Source organism: Bombyx mori, chromosome 23 (genome assembly GCF_030269925.1).
Source record: "Bombyx mori chromosome 23, ASM3026992v2".
Lineage (NCBI taxonomy): Eukaryota > Metazoa > Arthropoda > Insecta > Lepidoptera > Bombycidae > Bombyx > Bombyx mori.
The window spans coordinates 13450024-13475943 of NC_085129.1; the positions used below are offsets into that span (position 1 = coordinate 13450024).

Genomic DNA, 25920 nt, shown 5'->3' on the forward strand with positions numbered 1-25920 from the left:
AAGCGTTCGGAGTCAATACTGTCAACACGAACAGCGGCCGTGCCATTTTCGTACAGACGTCTGATGGTGTGTACAAGATGTTGCGGTACACCCATTTCCGTCAGTACCAACCAGTCATCATATAAGCGGAATTGAGGCCAAGTGATTATGGCAAGCATCTCTTCGCATCCCCTCATCCCAGATGGCCTTCTCTGTCGACAGGCTTTCCGTAGCTCGCTTTGGATGGCATCGAAAACTGATACCATACTGTTCCAGAACTAGGGAAACCCCCTCTCCTCCTGTTTTGTTTTAAGACGCCTGCAAACACGGTACACGTGGTTTTGTTTAGATCTTTCCTCGCCGATCACTAAACTGACATGTGATATCGATACTGGTATGAGACTAAATAGCAAATGTGATGTATCAGCAATAGAAATTATAATAATAATTAAACAGTAGAATACGATGAATCTATCCATTACATTTGATAAAACCTCGCATCTTACTTCTGAGTGTGGATTTCCGTGCACGCGATGTAAGATACACAGTCCAGGCAGGCGGAAATATTCTTGATATATATATATTTTATTTTACATGTTTCTTAGCGTATAGTCATGATTTCGCCATTAGGTGACCCGTTTTTGTTTGCGGTCACCATAAAATTGAGTATAGTTTTGTGTCTGAATAAAATAAGTCAAATCAGTTGGCAATGATTTTATTTTACATACAAACAACACGAGTCGTTAATAGAATTTGGCTTATGTCCTAGACGGGCAGACAAGGTCCACCTTATGTTAAGCGCTTGGTAAAACCCGTAGTAAAATGAAATTATCGATTTTATTGAAGGAAAAAAAAGCGGTCCAGAAAAGGTAGTATGATAGTACGAACCCATGCCGTCAAAAGACATAATGTGAGAATAGTAATAGTACAAACGATTGGCGAGTGAGTAGAGGCAGTGGCCTCCATTATGATGAAAGACGAAAGTTTTTTTTATATTTCCGAAAATGTTGTACAGCAAAATTCTTGATTAAGTTGTGTTCCTGATGCAAAAGTCTATTTTGTTTCTAGGGGCTGGTACTGAAGGCTTCGGGTGTGAAACTGGTACTAGACTGGATAACAGTGCTGGAGCTCGGAGTAGTGCTTCGGGTTCTGAATATTATGTTCCAGAATGGAAACCGTGTGTTTTGGCCGTTTGCTGAAGCAATGACGGCTAAAACAAAACATAGCTGTGGACAAAAATATTATTAATTAGGCCAGGCGTTTTACAATAAAAATGTGCCTTCGAACTCATGTCTCCAGATTATTCACGTTTTTATGGGTTCCAGTAAGCATTTAACACCAACTGGATCGTGTCTAGCTCTCCTCTTGACCTTTTTTTTTTCCGGGCCGGTGGCCGAACCTCCTGCTGGGTCCCCGCGCCTAGGGGGCGCGCGGGGTATGTGGGACTTGACGATCTGCAAGGTGTTGGAAGCAGACCGCGGGCCCGAGGAATTTTAGGGCCCTACCCACTAAAAGACTCCCCTGCACTCTTCGCCTAAGCGTCCGATCCCCCCCAAGGTCAGAACCCGGATGAGGTAGGGGGGTTACCGCAGTCAACACTGCAACCAGAGAGCGCAGCTCACCCCAAGGACGCCCGGCCGACGGAGCCTTCGAGGTGAATCGAAGGCTCTGAAACGTCGGTCGTCTCGGTACGGCAGCCCGTCAGGCCGCCCAGACGGTGCCACTGGTGTCCCGGAATACCCCGCTGGACCAGAACCAGCCTGCCGGGTCGGGACGTGATACACCGCCGACCGGTTGCTCTATTATAGATACTCCTTGGCAGCGCGCTAGAGTGCTGGAGCGCGCCGCGCGGCCTCTACCCCCTCAGGTCGCCCCTTGACCTTCACCGGGGGAGTTCACCCCCTACAGGGGCCGGAGTCGGGCAAGAGCCCTTCTCCGTCCCCCGGCTCGGTGGCGACGGATAGGTGCGGAGAGGGATGAGCTCTCCATCTCTCGTTCCGTCGCCTCCTTCTGCGAGATGGTGTACTCGCAGAAGTCGAGCATCACCTTCCAGGACACATCGCTGCCAAGCATCGTAGCCACGACGGTCGGCAGCGACAAGTCCGGTCCTATTTGCGAGACAAGGACACGGTGTTGCTCCAGCCATGCGGGGTAAGTGCCAGCGTATGCTCGACCGTGTCCTCGTCGCAGTCACAGGGGTGACACCCCATCGTTCTCCTCTTAGCCTGGAGATATAACCCAAAAAGGGTTAATGACAGGCAGGCGGCTGGTCGTAACACTCATGCCTAATCCCTATGCAGCTTGATAAGTGGACGTGTTGCGTCCCACATAATATGGGATAAGAGCAGATGAAAAAGAGAGGTTAGACACGACCTTTCCCATAGACATCGCAACTATTCTATTCCATTAGCCCACAGACGTCAACTGCTGGACATAGGCCTCCCCCAAGCCTCGCCATGAAGATTGGTCCTGCGCTGCTTGCATCCAGCGGATGCCCACGAACCTTAATAGATCGTCGGTCCATCTTGTGGGACATAGATCATCACAGGACATCGCAACACCAATGCCAAATGTCGAATTAGGTTGAATTCTCAAATTTACTATATAACTGCTAATAAGCTGCCTATTACGTCGTAGCGTTGGCGGACAGCCAATGAGATGGACCAATGAGATGGACCGACGACCTGGACAAAATAGCTAGCCGGGATTGGATGCGAAAGGCAAGAGACCGAAAACAATGAAGTACATGTGAAGAGACTTACACTCAGCATTGGGTGGACTAGAGTTGAGGAAGAGAGCCGGTGCCTCTTTAAGCCGGCCATACCGATATTTCACGGTAGAAGCTATATCACCAATGAGTACCATACAGATAAATTTATATATGGAAACATAAATTGGTAAACATTTTGTGATCCCAAAATATCAACATTACCAAAATAAAGATGTCGATCAGCTACGGTAACAACTCGATATTAGGCATGCTTGTTAATGCACAACGAAAATCGATGTTTTAAAATTTAATATACTCACAATTAAAGTGAATTTCATGATGAATATGCGTCGAAAAAACTACACAGCCTAACTATTTAGATCAACAAACGTCCTTTATATACAGAGCAATTATACTGAACTAAAAGAATTAATTCCGAAATTAACTTACATACTTCATGTATATTAATTAGCCTTTTAAGTACGTTTTTAAACGACTTCAAACCAAAAAGAAGGAGATTGTCGATTCGGGTTTTTTTTTTTAAATTGACTCGATCGAGACATAATTTTGTAGTCGTCGTGGCCTAACGGATAAGACCTCCGATGCATTCGTGCTGAGCAATGCACCGGTGTTCGAATCTCAGGCTGGTACCAATTTTTCTAATTAAATACGTACTCAACAAATGTTAACGATTGACTTCCACGGTGAAGGAATAACATCGTGTAATAAAAATCAAACCCGCAAAATTATAATTTGCGTAATTACTGGTGGTAGAACCTCTGGTGAGTCCGCGCGGGTGGGTACAACCGCCCTGCCTATTTCTGACGTGAAGCAGTAATGCGTTTCGGTTTGAAGGGTGAGACAGCCGTTGTAAGTATACTTGAGACCTTAGAACTTATATCTCAAGGTGGGTGGCGCATTTACGTTGTAGATGTCTATGGGCTCCGGTAACCACTTAGCACCAGGTGGGCTGTGAGCTCGTCCACTCATCTAAGCAATAAAAAAAATAAAAAAAATATGTGTAACTACTAGACTAGATTAGACTAAATAAAGATTTCGCCTTTTCATGACCAATCAGGAATACATTATTTTCGCAAAAATTAACAGTGCTCATAAATGACTGTATTATCACAAATCGAGTTGAAATCTCGCAGTTTATGGGGAGTACTCACCGGCAGGCAGAGCCTTGGCTCTGTGCGCTTACTATCAGGTGGGCAGTATGTTCGTCTGTCTACAGGGGAATCAAAAATGTCTTTACGCCCCAAGGAGTTTACTGGTATGCCAAACGAGAAAAAATAGAGTTTTAGTACAATTTTTTAAACAAATGGACTAGTCCGCACGGGTAGGTACCATCATCATCTTACCCTTGTTTTTCTGCCGCAAATCGGTCATGTACTCCGATTTAAAGGATGGGGCATACAATTGAGACCTTGCCTCGAGTCCTTAGGTGCGTGGCAGTATTAACATCGTGATGTCTATGGGCTCCGGTGGCCATTTAACACAAAGAAAAAATCCTCTGTTCCAGGGAGACAAAGTCTTGGGATCCTAAATTTCATCCCTTACGTGCCGTTACCAACATCTGCAGACCAGTCTCAGATGCCACGTGTGCCCTCTATAGTAGGGGATCCCACGATGCTAAATGGGGAGTTACTCGAGCGTCATAGAGACCTATTGGGTTGCAAAGCTTAAATTATAATAAAAAAAATATGTCATATAATGTATACCTTTTCATCGGTGGGGGAAGGGGCTATAGATTTTCAAATTTATAAAAAAAACTGTTGCATGGACATACTCGAGCGCGTCAGATATTGATAGCTTAAATGTCCTACGTACTTTTAATAATGTATGTAGTTAATTTGATGGGGGTGGTCGTAGGTAAGGGTTGAAAATGAAAAATAATAATCTTATCGAGCGCGTCAGATTTTATTAGGGGGTCTTAAGTGAACCTTAAATAAAGCTGAAAGGGGAATATAGGCATTACGCAGCTGCACGCATTCAACTTTATCGACGATTTTTTTGTTATTTCGGCTTGAAGAAATCGTCAGATTATATATTTTTCGTTATCCTTGAATTATTTTATTCAAAATAAAAAAAAATTGAGCCACGCTCGACAATGTCCAGATGACGTTCTTTTTTTACAACTTTCTTTACGTCACTCTCAAATTGTCTGATTAGTGGAATATACACTTTTTAGCATATAATTAACTCACCCTACCATAATCTGACGCGCTCGAGAATTTCTGATGATCAATTTTTTTTTACTAATCTGAGCCTTTATCTTTGACGCGCTGCCTTATTTATGAGGTTCATATTTGGTGGAGCTATTTAACCGGGTACAAGGCATCCCCCTGTATATTAATTTACCGTGCTTTAGTAAATCCCGAAATCCCCGCTTGGGCTCCCGTACTACCGAGTATAAGGCTCTCGTAGGAGGATCGGCCCCCGGCCCGAAAAAAGGGGGCCAAAAAAAAGGGAGCCAAAGTTTTATATCCCTGTCGCCATACTCAAAGTCGCTCGTCTCCCTAGTCCTGTCGCCCATCTACATAAATAGAGCAATTATAATAAAATAAAAGCCAAATTACGAAAGCCAATGAATAAATTAAGATTAAAATAATTGCCGAATAAATGTTAGTATGCTAAATAGTGCATTACTGTTAATTCGACTAAGAATCGGCACACAGCCAATAAGTACGTAAGAGTGTTTATCTGTTCACCGTAAATTAGGTTTTTAATTACTAGTATCAAACGCCATTCGTTTGTTGCGATAGTATTTACAATTTATATACATGTGTCACCCCGCAGTTTCGACTGTGCTAAATTTGGAATTAACAGCCTTAATGTATATGAAATATAATATAATATAAATATAATAATTTAATTGATTTACAAATTAATATTCAATTCGCTCATCGCTTGCATAACGTAAAGTTTAAAATCGCAAATAATTTTGTATTGTGCTTCAGCCGTATTATTTTTGTGGATTTCTATAAGGATAATTATAATCGATTTTAAAAGCAACTTTAATATCAGGTATTTTGGATTAATTTTATGTCGAAGTTCTTTGACATGTGTACCTAATATTGGCAGTTTTATTCAAGAACATAATACTTTACTAACACAATAACCAGTTCATATATTGTTCCAATTATATCAAGTGAATTATCGTTGATTTAGTGATTAGACAATGTCTTCAAAGTTTAAAGCTATGTCTCGGGAGTTGGAATAGTATTTTAATATTTAGAATTTAAATATTTATATAATTAATATATTTTTCCCAAATTTTCAACAAGAATTTTCGTCATTAACATTGCTTTCATTAAACTTTAAATAAATTCTATTACATTTACACAATGGTATCTTTTTTTATTTATATATCGTGAAAACATTTCATTCGTAATATTTTCTACAGCAAATAAATTTAAATTTTGTTCACTTCATTTAAAACAGCTAATTACAAAATTATTCAAGTAAATTCTTTTCGTTTATTTTGTAAGTTGGTTTTGTGGACTATACATATATTATGTCTTTACAATAATAAAAATAATAAAAAATCATCGAAACAGGAGTTTACTACAAGGTGGGCCAAAAGAAATGACCCTATTGGAAGATGCTCTTATTTTTGCAAATGGTCGCCAATGTCAAATCTGTTTTGATATTTGTGGACTAGACAGGTGTAAAATACAAGTGAATAAGCCCCTGTACACTCCCCAATAACGCAGAATAATCGTGTCTATTTTTTGCGTAACAATTCGTGCCTCGCAATTAGCCATAAGCCGGTCGTCCCTAAGGCGAATTTTGGTCAAAGACCTGCGCATGTTCCTGTACAAAGTCCAGTCCGTGCATCAGCTGCTGGTTGTCGACCGCCAAACGCGTGTAACCTACGCCCAAGCCATCCTCAATCTCAAGGACGAAGTGGACGATTTTTCGACCAAAATCATATTGAGCGATGAGGTTCATTTCCACCTCAGCGGGTACGTAAACAAGCAGAACTATCACTTCTGGGGCACAGAAAATCCACGAGTGATGCACGAGAAGCCATTACACCCGCTCAAAGTGACTGCATGGAGCGCTGTTCACGCTGGAGGAGTCATCGTGGATTTTTTTTCGATAACGACAACAATGGACGGTGCGTGCTATAGGACCAATTAGAACTGGAGGAGGACACGTGGTTCCAACTGGACGGAGCAATGGCACACAATGCGCGAGCCACAACCGATATTCTGAAGGCGGCGTTCCCGGGTCAACTTATCTCTCGTTTTGGCGATTAGCACTGGCCCGCAAGATCGCCCGATTTAACCGTTCTAGACATTTTTGTTGGGTTTTTTGAAATCTTCTTTTTGAAGGTCTTGCCGAAGTTATGAAAAATGCCATAAAACGAGCCCGAGTACCTACCCTAGATACAACCACCCTGCTTATTTCTGCCATCTAGCAGTAATGCGTTTCGGTTTGAGGGGTGGGGAGATTTAGAATTTATATCCCAAGCTGGGTGACGACATTTATGTTGTTGACGGGCTTCGGTATCTTATTTCTCTATTGTTTTATTCTTGACATTTCTCATGTTAATATGGGGAAACAAAGCTAATTTTCTTTCTCGAGCATTTTGATTAATAATTTTCCAAATCCAAGTCGTCGTGGCCTAAAGGATCCAAGCGGGTACCAATTTTTGTAATGCAATACGTACTTAATGTTCACGATTGACTTCCACGGTGAAGGATAACATCGTGTAATAAAAATCAAACCCGCAAAATTATAATTTGCGAAATTACCGTGCAATCTTGCGAGTCCGCACGGGTAGGTTCCACTACCCTGCCTGTTTCTGCCGTGAAGCAGTACTGTCTTTCGGTTTGAAGGGTGGGGCAGCCGTTGTAACTATCCTGAGACCTTAGAACTCACCTCAAGGTGGGTGGCGGCATTTAGGTTATAGATGTCTATTTGCTCCGGTAACCACTTAACACCCATCCCATCTATGCAATAAAAAATAAATAAAAAAGTATGTCTCCGAAATTGGACATCGCTCGAAATGTCGACCCCAAGTATTCCATGATTTCATGTGAAATGTTGCTGGAAGACATTGCATACTTACATTACATTTTACATTGGGTTCGAGAATAGAGATGCGTAATGACATAAATTCATACTAATAGTGATAATTATACGTGCTAACTGGTTTATGAGAGGTATGTATAATATCTTTTCATAGCGCCTCATTGTGCACTTACCGTATGGCCTAATGCTTGTGATACTTTAAGTTTTCTTTTTCGTTCTTCCCACAATTGAGCCTGTCATCACCTTCTAGAAGAACTAATTAGTCGCCAAGTCAGGGAGAGAGAGAGAGAGAGAGAGATATATATATATCGCCTAATAAATAGCAACTAGATGGCGGTAGGCCGTGCTCTCCGCTGGTTCGGACCCAGTGAGGTATCCAGTGGACGCATATGGTGCTAAATCGATTTTTGGTAGGTAGTATGGAACTGCCCACGCCAACCGACCGAGACGCTGACGACTGCTGATCCGGCATCTCCTGGGACAATGGCGTTAACTAGAATGACTCGCCGAGACTGAAATAGACTCACACTGCGGGCATCTAGTTACAATCAATTAAAATATAAAAGCAAAGGAAGGTAGGTGAGCATTTCTCATAATAAATGCACCACCAATAAAATAATGTACTAAAATAAAAATGTTAAACTAAAGCATTTTTTTTGTTTTCATTTGTAGATAGGTGTCTATAGATTTTGAATATGAGGTTTGTTCTGAGGTTTAATATGTAATAAAGTAGAGAAATGTGTAGAAATATACCAAGGGCGGAGAAATATTCTTATTTTGTTACCGTCTATCAATTACGTTAATTAAAACACCAAATCAATTTCGTCAACTTTTATGCATTTCAATAGGGTGACATAACCATCATTTTACGTGTCTATAAAAAAACTGTTAACATTTACAGCAAAATGTTACTTATATAAGTTGTAATATATCCTTTACGTTACCATTTGCCCACAACTTTGTTTTAAAATCACAGTAAAGAAGTTTTGATGTTGTTTTATTTTTAAATACGTTCACAAATGAAATAACAATACACTTCTCTTGCTTTTTTAAAAAAAATTGCATGTTTTAAGATAATAAATAAAAATTTTGAAAAGAAATACGTGTCCGCTTTTATGGGACAGTAACAAAAATGGAATATTGGTAACAAACTAGGATTTTATAAGGCTAGTTTTCGAAGTAGTTCAAATTATAATAAACTTTGACCCGTGTTAAAAATAATTATAATTATATTTATATATGTAGATTATAGTATGAACTGCTGTCAAAGGACATTTAAACATTTTTCGTTTAAAAAATACCCTATTCAAATATTTAGGAACATTTACGAGTAGGTAACAAAAATATCGTTTCAGTTCTTTTTCAAACATAATGAAAAGGAGTTTTTTTTTTTTTTTTTTTTTTTTTTTTTTTTTTTTTTTTTTTTTTTTTTTTTTTTTTTTTTTTTTTTTTTTTTTTTTGTCAGGAGGAAATCGCCGGACTCCCACCCTCCACTGGGGATGGGGGGTGGGGCATGTCGGAGTCGAACCGACTAAAACCTCCTGTCGCTCAACAACCAACGTCCAAACCTCGCATGAGACAGAACTCATGAGGCAAAGGGAGGAAAGTGAAGCGTTTAGTGCGGAGCACATCTCTCTCATCACCCTCCCCCTCGGGACGCCAGGCCAGCGATCGTCGGCGCCACGACCACCAGCCCTCTCGGTCGGCAGGCTGTCCGAAGCCCGCCTAGATGGCGCCGGTTTGAATGGGTTATCCTACGAAATACCCCGCTGGGTCAGAACCAGCGTGGGTCGAGGATAGCCGGCCTTCCATCACCCGGATGCTCTTGCGTAAAACGCGTGCAGAGCAGCTTGCACGTCGTCTTCTTAGGCCCCCTTCGCCGGGCCCCAGACCGACATATGAGGGGGACCCGAAACACTTAGAGGGCCAGGGCTTGGGCGAGATCCGCCTCCCTGGCCCCCGCTCGACGGCGGCGGGCTTGTGCGTCTCTCACGCGCCCCGCCGCCTCCTTCTGCGAGATGGTGCACTCGCAGAAGTCGAGCATCGCCTTCCACGACTCGTCGTCGCCGAGCATCGATGCCACAACACTCTGCAACGACAAGTCGTTTCCTATTTTCGCGACGAGGACACGGCGCCACCCCTCCCATGCGGGGCAGGCAACGAGCGTGTGCTCCGCCGTATCCAAGTCGCAACCACAATGGTAACACCCTGCCGTCGGCTCGGCTCCGATCCGGTGCAGGAACTCACCGAAGCAACCATGCCCAGTGAGCACCTGCGTGAGCCGGAAAGTGAGGCGTCCTCTGTCACGATTCACCCAATCCACAAGAATCGGGCGAATCGCCTCGACGGTCCTACGACCAGCCGAAGGATCAGCCAGCCGTCTGGACCATGACTCCAGCACGGACCGCCGAGATTGGGCCCTCCGCGCTCTGACCACACTGGGGCTGGGACGCGCCACGCCCCGGGCACGAAGGTTAGCCCGCCACTGATAGTCAGCAGCGAGCGCCTCCGCCTCCAGGACCCAAGGCGGCGTCCCAGCCAGTACACACGCCGCCTCAAAAGAGATGGTGCGATAACCACGGATGACCCTGACCGCGATGGTGCGTTGCGGCCGTTGCAGCAACTTCGCTACCCCCACGGCCAGGGACTGGCCCCACACGGGTGCTGTTACACGGCCTTTCTCAAACTTCTTTTAAAAAAAAAACACAAAAACTTTTCACGACTAAACTGTCTTTTATTAGACTTCACAATTTTACAACACTATTTGTTGACTTCTCAAATTTATGTATGCTCGCGACGGCTTCCAGATTCTAACTTATGTATGCTCGCGACGGCTTCCAGATTCTAACTTATGTATGCTCGCGACGGCTTCCAGATTCTAACTGGTTTTCAATACGATTTTATTTTACAAGAAAGCTAAAAATGATGACTCTAATGGAAAACACAGTGAGATCGTAAACGAGCTGATTAGGGCAAAGCTGCTTTGTAGAGTAGTGTGTAACAGCTCCCCCTTTTTGACGAAGCTTCATCCTCAATAAGATGAAGCGTAGTTAAACGAAAATAATATAAAATTTGAGGAGTCATTACAAAAATCATTAAATCATTAAATTGAAAATAGAAAATAAAACAGAAAATATTGAAAATTCGTTCTTAATAATATTTATGAAATTAAAGTTAGGAATTAGTATTAAAATTAACATTACAATGTATGTTTAAACTTGTATAAAACATTCAAAATTAGAATTAGAAAAATTAGAATTAGAAAATTATATAAAATATTATTCATGTTTTTAATATAAGTATAATTTTTTATTAAGTTATTAAATTAGAAATTTAGATTTCTGTTTGAAGAGGATTGATCCTTATTATAAATAGTAGATTTATAATTATGCTTCTGTCTAATTGGCAAAGATTGTTTAGACATTTTATCTTCATCACTGGATGATATCTCAGTCATCTCGATAGAATTTGAAACTTTAGATTTTTTATTGGTTGATTTTGTGTTATAACATCCGTTAAATATTTGAATACAAGATACAGAATTGGACGTTTTGTTTTTAAAATATCTGTAAATCTTATACATTAAAAATAGAAACAAACACACGATAAGGATATAAGTAAACGTAGAATAGTATGAGCCATATTTAATAAAATGAGATTGTTTCTCAATATTGTTTAATTCATTTTCTAAATTGTCCATTTGGTGCGTCGCATATTTCAAGGAATCTAGATTTATTTTGCTAATAGAGATTGGCGACAAATGTGGTAAACTTTCATTAAGTATGTCTCTCTTACAACAATCATCGGATGTAATATCAAAGTTTATATTTAAAGGAGATTTAATAATAAAAGAGTAAGAATTCGTTGGTATAAGTTGAATGGTCTTAGAGTAACCGATACAATTGTTTGTTAACTTAAGAATTCCTGTTCCTTCGATAGAATAATCATGGATGACGTCATTACATTTGATAGTAAGTTTACTTTTATTTGATTGAACGTATATCCATTTGTTATTTAATAGTTTTTGCCAAATATCAATTTGACCATATAAAATTTTAGAAATACATTCAGAGGGCAATGAAAGAATAACCTCTGTTAATAATTTAGATTCACAATTAGGATTACTTACACTTGAGTATATAGTTATTGATTCACATATAGAATAGTTATTGTTTATCATTTTACAATTATCAAAATTATCCAGCATAGCATAATGCAGTCATCGTCACTTAAAGCGATGTACGAGTTAGACGGTTTAATTAAAGCGAAAGTGCGATGTGACTCATCGTGAGGTGTAGGTAAAGGTATGTTTTTATAAACAACGAACTTGTACGGAGTTATTAAAGGAATTCGTAATACGAATATGACTTTATTATTATAGAAATAAGAACTAAGCTTAGAAACATCGATCAATGAATGAATATTTTGAATATTTAGTTGATTACTATGCTTAAATAATTCATTATAAAGATCTAAGGGACTAATTACGCTAGGGTGTAGGATGTTAACCTTCGAAAATAATATAGAACTTAATGTAGTGTCTAGAAAATTTGAAATAGTTAGTAGAGAACTTTCGATAATATTAAGTAAATTATTTAACTTAGAATTATACAATAATAGATTATCAATTTTTGTAATTTGAGAAAATATTTAGTTCATTTTATTTATTTGAGAATTCAATTTGATCTCGTTTTGATTAAGTTTGAAGATAGTCGTATTAAAATTATTTATAGTAGACTTTATTTCTGAAAATAAACACATAGAATAAATTTAGACGTAGAAGTTAGATTGTAGCAGGTTTAATTTCGTTGGTATGATATTTAATTTGTTTACGACCTACTTGTAGGGTCACGTTATGTTTATTGTGAACTTTAGTAATTTTGTAAGGGCCTTTCCATATGGGCGATAGAGCTTTTCTCAATTTATGATGGTGTTTTAAATATACCATATCTCCAGCTTTATACAAAATTTCGCGAGAATTGGTATCATAGTATTGCTTAGACCTTTCTTTACTGTTAATAATATTTTGTATCGCTTTTTCGCGACTAAAACGCATTCTGTATTGTAATGCGCGAATATATTCATTATAGGTTGTGTTACTGGTGCTTTCATATAAAGAACTTGGAATGGACGGTTTGTAACCGAATAATAACTCGTGTGGAGTATAATTAGTAGTGCAATGGGGAGTAGTATTATAGGCATGCATTATTGCAGTAAATAAATAGCAATGCCAATCGTTTTGATTTTCATTAACGAAAGACTTTAAATATTCTTTTAAAGTAGCGTGTGAGCGTTCTAGAGCTCCGTTTGTTTGAGGGTGATACGGAGTTGCAAATAAAGCTTTTACTTTTAAGATTTCAGTTAGTTGTTTAAATAATTCTGACGTAAAGCAAGTACCTAGGTCAGTTAAAATGGTTTTTGGAAAACCGAACAAAGACATGAAATGTACGATATTACGAGCTATCTCCTCACTAGTAGAAGTAACCATAGGGTAAGCACTCGTGAATTTGGTTAAATCATCTTGTAAAGTTAGAATAAACTTGAAATTTTGAAAACCTGAGTCGGGCAAAGGGCCTACGACATCTAAGGCTAACCGCTCAAACGGCTTAGTAGATGTAGACGTGATCTCCATCGGAGCTTTATTTGATTTACGTAGAGGTTTGTTAATTTGACAAAGTTTGCAGCTTTTTACATATTGTTCAATATCAGAACGCATACCTTTCCAATAGTACATAGCTTTAATGCGCTTGTACATGCGTTGTGATCCTGGGTGACCAGCGATAGGTGAATCGTGGTTTTCCTTTAAAATTTTAGGGACTTCTATTGGAGTCGGATAAATTAATTTATTTTTATAAATATGTATTTTGATATTAGTATTATGGAAAACGTAGGAAATTATATTATAGACTTTCGTGTAATTTAATTTAGAGAATGGGTCTGAAAAATCTGGTAATGCTAAATCTGTGATATTTTCACACTCTATTAACATATTTCTTAGTTTAATTAATAAATTATAAATATCTCTAAAATGAGTCTCTTCGTAATGATGAACTTTAGTGTATAAGAAGTAGAAAGTTTTATTTTTATTTTTAATACTTTTAATTGTAAGAAGTTCGCGTTCAGAATTTAGTAACTCTTCAGTATTTTCGAGTTGGTTTAAGATATCCTCGCAGTGAGGTATAGAACAATCAAAATCTAATGAAACTGGGCAAGCGATTGTATTAAACTTAGATAAATGTAGACTTTCAGTACATTCTTCGATAACTGTGTCTGACGTTGGAAGTTTGTTTATAAATTGAAGTTTAAAATATTTTTCATAACTAAGATTGTTCAAATTATTTATATTTATAGCGTTGATAGGGCAACGAGATAAAGCATCGGCGTTAGAGTTAAGACGACCTTGCTTGTAAACTATTTCATAGTCATACTCTTCGAGTTTAAGACGCCAGCGAATAAGCCTACTACCGGGGTCTTTTACATTAAATAACCACACAAGAGGTCTGTGATCTGTTACGATTTTAAATTTGTTGCCGTATAAGTATGGCCTAAAAGTTTTAACAGCAAATAATATGGCTAAAAGCTCTTTCTCAGTGGTGGAATAGTTGCCTTCGGCTTTGTTTAAAGTGCGTGATGCATACGCTATTGGTTTATCCTTGCCTATTTGACCTTGGGATAAAATTGCGCCTATGGCGTAATTACTTGCATCTGTAGTAACATTAAAAGGTTCTGAAAAATTTGGATATTGAAGTAGAGGGGCAGTAACTAGTTTTTCTTTTAAGAATTCGAATGCGTGTTGCTGTTCCTTGTTCCAAAGGAAGTCAGCATCCTTCTTTAAGAGGGAAGTAAGTGGTTTAGTTAACTTAGAGAAGTTTTCGATAAAACGGCGATAATAACCTATGAGGCCTAAAAATGATTTTATCTCTTTAGGATTTTTCGGAATTGGGAATTGTGAGACGGCCTTGACTTTTTCGGGATTCGGAGAAACACCTTTATCGGTAATAATATGGCCAAGATAAGTGACTTCGTGTCTTAAAAATTCACACTTGTCTGGTTGAAGTTTGAGGTTGAATTGTCGAAATTTATCGAATACCAATTTTAATTTGGTAATGTGCGAATTAAGATTTTGACTGTACACGATACAATCGTCTAAATAAATATAACAATGGAGGCCTTGTAGACCTGATAGAACAGTGTTCATAAGACGTTGGAAAGTAGCAGGGGCATTTTTCAACCCAAAAGGCATTCTGGTGAATTCGTAATGTCCAGACATGCTCGAATTAGTGCTAATTGTAAAACCTGTTTTTGGGGCGTCCTGAGCGCTGGTTCGTAATTGGTGAAATCCGCTTGTAAGATCCAGCGTACTAAAATATTTCGAATGACCCAACTGGTCTAGAATGTCTGTAATAAGAGGTAGCGGATAAGTCTCTGAAACGGTAACGTCATTAAGGCGTCGGTAATCTATAACGATTCTCCATTTTCGTTTACCGGAAGCGTCCATTTTCTTTGGCACAACCCAAACCGGAGCGCTCCAGGGTGAAATAGAAGGTCGGATGATGTCTTGTTCTAACATCTTACGAATTTGAGAATCGACCTCCTCTTTGTGACATTCAGGAAAACGATATGACTTAACGTGGGTAGGAGGTGCATTGCCTGTATTTATGGTGTGCTCAATAGCACTTGTGAAAGTTAAAGGTTCACCTTCGATGTGAAAAATATCTGTATATTGTGAACAACACTCTAAAAGAACTTTACGTTCTTCATCATTTAAATGAGAACATCGGATAAGACTTAGAACTTTGTTAATACGATCAGATTTAGAAGTTACATTAGAATTAATATTAAAACAAGATTCGTAATCAAAACATTCACGTTCGAGAGGCGTTAACGTTACGTGATAATCTTTCACTTCGATATCGCTCTCTGTAGTATTTAAAATAGAAATATTTATTTTATTATTTTGTTTGATTGTAACTATGCAATTAGCGACATAAACACCTTCACATAAGGTATGATCTAGAACGAGAGCTTCGTTATTACGATAAAGCTCGGGCACGTGATTTGACACGGTGCATTCAATGACGGCTTCGGAACGAGCCGGAATGATATAAGTTGGTTGAGTATAAATGATAGGAATAGAATGATTCATTACAGATAAGGATTTAGAAAAATAATTGATGTTCGATTTAAAATAATTGCAAAAATCGCTACCAATAATTCCATCGTAATTATTTAAATTAATATCGTCATTTGTAACGTGAAATTTGTATTTAAAAAGTTCGTTATATAGATTAAATTCCATTTCGAAAGTACCTAATGTTTCAACAGGATTTTCTGAACTATTAATTCCTTTTAATTTCACGATTTCGTTCGAGAGATTCGGGACTTCTAATAAACTTGATCCTTTTATAATACTTATGGTGGATCCTGTGTCAATAAGGAAACATAGTTTTTCAGAGGCATGTTTAGAATTTAAGTAAATATGAGGTAAAGACACATTTTTACTGTAATCGTTAATTTCGTACATAAGTTTAGATTTAGGTAAATTATTTTTTGAATCCGGACTCTGAGTACGGCCCTGATTTTTGTTATCATTCGATTGTCTTGATTGAGTCATGAATTTAGAATTAATAAAATTAGAATTGTATTGATTGGTTTTTGAATTTGAGTAAAATTTTTTGTTTGTTATTTTATCATTTAGTTTTTTATCATTAGTAGAACTCGTCAATTCTTTTGACTGAGTCGTGAATTTAGTAGAACTCAACTCTTTTGGTCGAGGTATAAACTTGGTAGAACTCAGTTTATTTGGCTGAGTCGTGAAGTTAGAAGAACTCAATTCTTTTGGTTGAGTCGTGAAGTTAGGAGAACTCAATTCTTTTATTTGAGTCGTGAATTTAGAAGAACTCAATTCTTTTGGTTGAGTCGTGAATTTAGAAGAACTCAATTCTTTTGGTTGAGTCGTGAATTTAGAAGAACTCAATTCTTTTGTTTGAGTCGTGGATTTAGAAAATTTAGTATAAGTCGTGTCTTTATGATTTTGATTGGATTTCGAAGGACACGGCAACGAAATCCGATTTAGTTTAAATTTTCTTGTTCACACGGTTGCGCAGGTGCAACACGAGACCTAATATACGAGTTATCGTTTTGCGCGGAATTTGCGTTTTCGCGGCGATTCTCGTTAAATTGACGCTTGCGACATTCCGTAATCGTGTGACCGGTTCTTTTACAATAATTACACGTTTTAATATAAGAGTTATTAGAATTAGGTTTTTGATTTTTATTAAAATTATTTTGATGATGAATTTTGAAAACGTTTTTTGAAAAAGGTTTTTTATTTTTAAAACATTCTGAGGAAGTATGGCCCGCTTTGTTACAGACCGAACATTGTTTTTGGGATTTTGTGTTAATTTTGTATAAATTGAATATTTTTTCCTCATCAATGGCATATTGTATGGCGTCATTGAGGGTTGTTGGATTTTTACAACGAACTATATTAGATAGTGATGGATTTAATCCCAATAAAAATGTGTTAAGGGCAAGATCCTCCATAGCTGCGGTTCTGCCTAGAAGCTCCCTTTCGTCCTTACAACTAAAATTAATGTTAGAATGAATACGCGTTAATATTTGTTCAATTCTTAAGGAAAATTTAGTAACATCCTCATTTAATAATTGTTTACAATGTTGCAAATCAGAAAGTAAATGAATGGAGTGTTTTTTCTCTCCAAAGGTTGACCTTAAAAAGTTTTTTAGTTCCGTCCACTTAGTAAACGTTTTTAGACTACATGCGACTTGGGCTTTTCCTTCTAATTGTGAGATAATAAATTTACTTAAGACGGGTTGTTGATCCGAACTAGCTAAGGACATTGCATTGTCACAATTAGTTAAAAACGCGGGGAGTGATTCTCTGTCCCCATTATAAGTTTTGATGAATTTGGTTAAAAAGGATAAGGTAATTTTGTCCGTCATTTCACCTTTCTTTGAAGATTCCGATTTGACTGACATTTAGGTTTGAATTATGATGTGCTGGATAAAATTGGAATACAAAAATAGCACTTGAAATACAGGTTAGAATTAAATATAAATTTAGAAAATTTAAATTAAGATTAAGAACTTTGAAATTGTCGGAGAATTTGAAGTGTAGAGCACTCACAGAAGTACGCCGTACCGCATTGCCTCGTCAGGAGCAGGATGCTGGTAGTTATGTTCTGGATGCTGATTGATGGTGGGTGAGTTAGATTTGGAGAAGCAGCTGGACTGTCGTCTCTGTGCGTCACGTCGCGGCTGGAGCGGGCTCACGCTTAACAGCGGAGGCTTACCGTCGTCCTCTTGAGTTGTGTTTAGACGCAGGCTTGTCCTTAGGGCAAGGCTTACTGTCGGTCGTTCTTGAAGTTGTGTTTAGACGCAGGCTTGTCCTTAGGGCAAGGCTTATTGTCGATCGTTCTTGAAGTTTGATGGCTCGGATTCGAGATACCAGAATCTTTGACGGTCTGTCTCAGATTTCTTCTCTGGTATCCCACTTCTGACACCAATTTGTTACACGGCCTTTCTCAAACTTCTTTTTAAAAAAAAACACAAAACTTTTTCACGACTAAACTGTCTTTTATTAGACTTCACAATTTTACAACACTATTGTTGACTTCTCAAACTTATGTATGCTCGCGACGGCTTCCAGATTCTAACTTATGTATGCTCGCGACGGCTTCCAGATTCTAACTTATGTATGCTCGCGACGGCTTCCAGATTCTAACTGGTTTTCAATACGATTTTATTTTACAAGAAAGCTAAAAATGATGACTCTAATGGAAAACACAGTGAGATCGTAAACGAGCTGATTAGGGCAAAGCTGCTTTGTAGAGTAGTGTGTAACAGTGCCCCGTATAAGGCCATTGACCGCACCACCCCCGTATAGAGACGGCGCGTCACCTGGTCAGGCCCCCCGATGTTGGGAAGAAGCCGGCTTAACGCGCCGGCCACCCCCAACAAACGAGGGACCAGGTGCTGAAAATGAGCACGGAAGGTCCAACGACTGTCCAGAATGAGGCCGAGGTACTTTAACTGCACCCCGACCCCGATCCGGACGCCTCCAACCACGATATGGGCATCGACAGGTGGCACTCTCCGGGGCCTGTGGAACCACATGGCCTCGGATTTACTGAGCGCCACGTCGAGGCCCAATCTCCTGATTTTGCCGACGACATGCGCTACCCCAGCGGTGGCAAGACGAGCAGACTCAGCAAAGCTCCCTCCCCGGGCCACGACCAGCGTGTCGTCTGCGTAACAGATTACGCTTAGGCCCGGGAGGAGGGCACCCCTCAACACCCAGTCATACCCGATATTCCACAAAAGAGGGCCGAGTACCGACCCCTGTGGAACACCGCGCACGACCGGGAACCGATGCACGACCCCACCGTGTCCGGTACACGTGACCGATCTGTCCTCCAAGTAGGAGCCGACCAGCCGGCGAAGGTAGAGGGGCACTCCGTGTCTTTCCAGCGCCCCCCCTATCACGGACCAGGGCAGGGTGTTAAACGCATTGGCGATGTCGAGCGACACCGCCAAGGCCACCCCACCCCCGCAGACGGCCTCCTCCGAGAGGGCCCGCACGCGAAGGATCGCGTCCACCGTTGAGCGGCCCTCTCGGAAGCCATACTGCTCCGCCGACAGATCGGGTCCCACCCCGAGCAGATGCTGGATGATGCGGGCTGCCAGAATGCGTTCCAGCAGTTTGCCCACCTCATCCAGCAACACGATGGGACGGTACCCGGCGGCAGTATCCGCCGGGCGCCCCTCCTTTCTCAACAGCACAAGTCTGCCCGTCCTCCACGATGAAGGAAACCGTCCCGACTCGAGGCAGGAGTTATAAAGTCTCAAGAGTCGGTCCCCTAGGGCACCAAGAGCCAAGGCCCAAACCCGGCCATGGACGCCGTCCGGGCCAGGTGCAGTGTCCTTTGCGCACATTTTGCGTACTGCCACACGGAGCTCCGCCCCTGTTATATGGGGCACCTCAGCAGGGGCGTCGCCGTCGTATTCCGGCGGCGCGCCCATAGCGGGAGCGACAAATCCCCCCTGCTCCTGCGGGAACAGCGCCGAGACGATGTCCCGCAGCTGCTGAGGCTGGAGACGCTCCGTGATTGGGGGGGCCCATGGGCGCATTTTATTGCGCACCATGTGATAGGGTCGCCCCCACGGATCCTCATCCAGCGTCTCCAGGAGACCCTCCATGTGTTGGTCCTTGGCTCTTCTGATGGCCAGCTGCAACGCCCTCTGTGCGACGCGAAATGCGCCGTACAGCTGGGCCTCTACCACCGCGAACGCCACCGGATCGTTGCGCCGCGGCAGGCGACGGCGGCGATGCCTCGCACACTGGCGCCTCGCCCGAACGCACTCCACACGGAGTTGCGCGATTTCGGGCGACCACCAGTACACTTGGCGATTGGGAGGTCGAGGGCTAATCCGGGGCATCGACACGTCACAGATGCGACGCATCGTGTCCCGGAACCACCCCGCTTCGTCCTCGACCTCAACTGGATGTGGACGCATGGGCGCCCACGCCGCCACCGTAGAAGCTTCCATCAGTAGCGCCTTATTCAAGCGCTTCAGTGCCCACCTGGGGAATGACCGGGATGCACCACGGGGGTGGTCCCCGTAGGCGACCGCGACTGTGGAGCGGGCGGAGAGATCAAATCGAATATACCGGTGATCTGACAGCGTCTCCGCCCCCTCCAGAACCCTCCAGTCGCGAATACGGCGCGCGATGGCCGGGCTCGCGAACGTAACGTCCACAATAGACTCGCCCTGCCACCGCACGCACGTCGCAACCGACCCTCTATTCAACAAATAGAGGCCGGCCACGTTCGCCCACCTCTCCAACAGCCTACCACGAGCGTCCGAGCGGGGGGAGCCCCATGCGACAGACTTCGCATTGAGGTCCCCCGCGAGAATCACTGGACGAGGAGCGAGGCGGCGAGCAATCGCCCCGATCCCGTCCAGGAAATGCCCGAACTCGACAGTAGGCCTATTCGGAGAGAAGTACGCCCCGATCACGACGGTCCCTTCCAGCTGCACCGCGACGAACCCTTGGCCCCTGGTCACCATCGCCAAGGGGGGGATCGTCGCGTCTCTTCTTATGACTATGGCCGCCAGGCCGCCATCGTCCCCGAACCAGCAATCATTTGCCGGGGGAACGAAGTACGGCTCGGCGACCACAGCCACGTCTATGGACCACTCCACCATGCTCTGAGAAAGCATGTCCTGAGCTCTGGCGGAGTGATTCAGGTTTCCTTGGAGGAAGCGATAGGTGTGGTCCATTACTGTTGAACCACATCCATCGCCCCCTCCTCTTCACCGCTGCCCCCACCCTCCGGCACCGGCGCCGCAGCGGGGATTGCAACATTGGCCAGTGCTCCTCTGGCCAACCTTCTCTTCTGCCGGCGCCTTGATTTTCGGCGCCGGTTGCGTTCAGTATTAACACCGGACGGGAAGCAAGCCTTGCCTCCCGCCCGGTGGTTTGCCCTACGCCCGGCCGCAGCGCACAGAGCGCAGTGCGGGGCGGCCGTGCAGGACGCCGCTTTATGACCAGGTTGGCCGCAGCGGAAACATAGACCGCTGCGGTCAACCGAGCTGGTGCACCTGGCGAAGCCATGTCCAGTGCTAAAGCACCGAAGGCATCGCCAGGCGCGTGACTCAAGCAAGCGTACGTGGGCCGCTATCCAGCCCACGCGCAGTATGCCTGGATTTCCTGACGGTCTCCCGGGCGGGGGAGCAGCCAGGGAGGCGGCCGCCTCCACCGGGCAACGCACCCACACCGAGCTGGCCCCGGTATAACCGCGGCGCGGCTCGCCTACGGTTACATTTTCCAGTGCGCATTTGCCCTGGACAGCGACAGCCGCCATCACCTCATCCCTGGTGGTACAGTCGTCCAGGCCGGTTACTCTTAATTCGGCCATTTTCACCGGCCTGTGCACCCGCACCTCCTCCTCAGGTAGGACCATACGGAGCTTCGCCACCAGACGCTCCGCGATGCCGGCACTATCGGCAACGGGACATTCTAGTAGCTTGGCCCCGTTGGCCGTCTGCCTGCAGCGGAGGCCCTCCTCCGCCCCAATCTCGCCCAGGTCAACTGCGAAAAGGAGGCCTAACGGTTTCTAATTCAGTAAAAACCTTTAATAGCAATAATCACATTCATCGGCTGGATAGTGATCGTATAAATCATAATCACATCTTTGGCACCAGAAAAATGGACAACGTAATAATATTTTTATTTCTACAGCGTTCATACTTGATACAAAATGCAGCGGATTATTAGACGAATCTGGAATAACATATCGGTGCCTTAATAAAATGTGTCGAAGAAAAAGGCCATGATAGGAGAAGGTGTAAACACAGGCACGCCACTTTTGTCTTTGTTTATTTTTTTCGTCTTTTGACATCTCACTTACTGATTTATATAAATATTTAGATTTTATCCTTTCTATGTTTCGTATTCGCTGCTCCTCCATCTTTTGTGGATTTTCTTTAAGTCTTTCGCGGTAGCGCCTCATTTTTTCAGCAGAGGTTAGAGTCGAACCCGTCGCTTGCGACGAAGGGCTCGACGAGCGAATTAACCCCATAGACACAGCCCACTGAGTTTCTCGCCGGATCTTCTCAGTGGGTCGCGTTTCCGATCCGGTGGTAGGTTCTGCGAAGCACTGCTCTTGCTAGGGTCAGTGTTAGCAACTCTCCGGTTGAGCCCCGTGAGCTCACCTACAAACGTTAGGGTGAAGCTGAAATAGCCTCTCAAGGCTATCAGCATAGGTAGGAAAAAAAAAGTGTTAGTGTAAAAGAACCCTTTTTTTACGTTACCCAAAACAACAGATATTTTGAAATTTAGCCCACCACATCAGAAGGAATATCATGCAGTAGTTCTCTCTTTACTATGATCGCACTTTTAGATTAAAACAAGCAGATATTTAAAAGCCGCATTTGTTTTTAAATAAACTAATCAAACTGATAGAAAAATACTAACAAAAAACTCCCAATCTATTTCATAGTACAAATCTGTAATAGTACAACAAAAAAACAAAGAAATTGACGCCGTTGTAATTGCAATAATTATTATAAAATTATTTTAAACAGAAAGTTAAATAATAATAATAATATATTATATATACTCAGCCTAATGATTTCCTATTTTGTTACTCTCTTTTCCATTTATACGTTACCACACAAAAGTAACAAAAAAAGAAGTAACAAATCAAGAACAACATGTCATTTTATTTGTAAACACATGCAACTCACACGATTACTCTTATTTCGATTTGATTAACGAAATCAAGAATGGGAGCTTTAATAGTAGGTTAAGTGAAATAACAATAAAATCTGCACTTATCTATGTTTTATGAGTAACAAAGGTGGAATTTTTTTTTGACCGCTAGCTTAAATATTGACTTTTACCGTTCGTACCGGCACCAGAAAGAACTAGTCGAAATTAAAACAAGACGGATGCCAAGCCGGCTAATGCTACCATTATTCTAAAATATAATTGCATTAATCGATTCTCATATTTCTTCAGAATTATGGTAACAAAAACTGGAATTTCTAGGTGGAACTTTTTACGGGACAAGTTAAAACTTGTCCCGTAAAAAGTTCCACCTAGATTAATGGTAGTACCTAGTAATTAATGGTTTTAACCATTAATTAGAAATTTAATTATAAAGTAATGCTAAAAAGGATGTTTTAGGATGAATTGTGACTTATGGCTATAAATAAATAATATTTTTTATTTATACAATGCCCATGTCCATTCAACTAAAGATCGATGGTTTGGTAAGATATTGAGATTGGGACACTGCACTTTTCATACAACTGGTTGAAGCTGATTTATATTTTTAATGAAAAAATCTCATTGTATTTATATCTGTTTTTTTTTCCTTTCTAATAAGTAGAGTAGTTATACTGCTTACACAATTTATAAAAAGTAGTAATGAACTAATATATTAGCCGGAACAAAATATTAAAAAAATGGGACAGAGGCAAAAGTCTATTGTGCAATAATTTTGAGAAATGCTCAGGTGCAGCTTATGTTGTGCGAATAGAATTAAATATTAATAAAACGAACATCGCTGAGACCTTTCAAACTGAACCAGAACTGAACTACTGTTGTTGTATGCACTTTGATGAAACAAGCTATTTAGCTAATCAGCTAACAGCGAAACTAGTAAAATATGATTAAATTAAAATAAAATATTATTTTAAGTGTTTTGGTTACTAAGCGTTATGTTTCAGTATATACCCTTCGCATTGTAAGAGAGGGAGATAAAGAGTATGCTTTCTTGTACTATTACTATGATTTATTGTAGACCTCCATTGAATTATGTAACAACTGCCCGCTCTGAAGCCCGTAACAAATAACTTCTTGTAGCAAAAATATGTAGTTCTTTTTTTGATATGACGTAAAATTATTTACATAAAACCTATCGCATGGAATGTACAAAAAGAGAAGACTATCGCCGACCACAACTCGCGCATTGTACACGCACCCGCCGCTTGTTTCTCATCTCAATATTTTTTTGGACTTTGACTACTTTTCTCTTCCGGACTCCTACGGACGATCCTTCTCGTCGTTGTGCAAGTGTTCTACCGGTTTAGTGAACACAAACAATTTAGAGGAGTGCTGTCAAGTCGTCAGGCTGACCGTCGCCATTACGCATCATCCACCAGTCACGTTTCTTGGATTTTGCAGCCCGTAAGAAGCCAGTGACGAGTTGGCAGGTACGTCTACTTCTCATTACTTATCCTCGACCTGTCATTCCTCTTTTTGTTCACCTTTTGGCGATACTCGCCCCCACAGGAACCTTCAAAAATATAGAATCAGCGCACCGCCGTGCTGATAATTTCCAATTTAGTTTTTCCCACTAATAACCCTAATGATGGTACCCGGTTACAATTATTAAAAATCAATTTATTTAATACATAGTTTATTGCCAGTCACATTATTTTTTATGAAGTTACAATGAGTGTCATTCAAGATTACTTTTCGTTGCTTACGGGAATCATAGCAATTCTTTTGTTGTTTTATTATAAACTTGTGCACATAAGTCTCTATATCGCTAGTTGCTCATTGTTGTCATCATTGTTGTAGTCGTGTCACCTTCGTCTCCTCCTGATAAAACTTCATCTGTTCTTCGAGAAGTAACGGTAGTTTCATCACAGATGTTGATTGTGGTGGTGGGTACGGTGCTTGGAGGATTTCGGTTCCCAAATACTCGCATTAAGAATGAGCCAATTGTGTTTTGACTATTAGCTGAAGCAATAACAGCGATCAGGAGAAACACCTGTAGAATAAAAATTATTATTTAAAGCCTTCAAATTAATTAAATTTAATATAAATTTCATTGGACATACCCCTATTTTCTCTGCACTACCCTTGGTTGACTGGTAGAGAATGCCTTAGGCATTAAGTTCGCCAATGTAAATTTTACATGAAGTGTAGTTAATATAATAAATAAATAAATTAAACGTATAAGTAAGGTCGGTTATCTAAAATACTAACTGTACGACTTAAACTTTTTAAATTGTAACTTATATGATTGTAATTCAATTGTAATTTATATAATTTAAGGATAATCTATCGTTTAATTCATATCGTCAAATTCATAATGTCATATCATATTTATGGCATATAAATGTTCACTAGATGATGACCGAGCTTTGGTCGGCTTTTTTTTTATAACGCCATCTTGCTGTGTCTTTAAAGCAGTAAAAATAGTATTATTATTCGCCAATAGATCTCGGGAAGAGTCATAAAGTTGATTATCGATAAAGTTGATTATTGAAAACACGAATAAAACAACATTTTCTGAAAATAAATCGTAGCTAGATCGATATATCGCCCCCGATAAATCGATGTATACTAAATTTTATAAAAATCGTTGGAGCCGTTTCCGAGATTCAGATTATATATATACAAGAATTGCTCGTTTAAAGGTATAAGATTAGACACGAGTGCCATGAAATCAATGTTTTACATATAATTACCAATTGTCACAGCAGAATGTGACCGGGTTTCACTAGTGTAGTAATACAAATATTAATATATATTATATATACTTAGTTTGGCCATAAATACTGTTACAATTAAAAATAAACAAAATATTAAGGAATATTTCTCGATAGACTTAGAGTATACATACTATTGCTTATGTATACTC

At 40.9% G+C, this 25920-nt stretch overlaps 1 protein-coding gene and 1 long non-coding RNA gene across 3 annotated transcripts in view; one reads left to right on the forward strand and one right to left on the reverse strand.

Annotated features, from left to right (window-relative positions):
* LOC101744717 (protein TANC2) overlaps positions 1-25920 on the forward strand; it is a 307082-nt gene that overhangs the window by 77160 nt on the left and 204002 nt on the right. The window lies entirely within an intron of this gene.
* On the reverse strand, positions 679-3199 carry LOC119630353 (uncharacterized). Its single transcript, XR_005246128.2, has 2 exons — positions 3010-3199; positions 679-1205 (listed from the first exon to the last, which is right to left on the reverse strand). It is a non-coding gene; the product is annotated as an uncharacterized LOC119630353 (long non-coding RNA).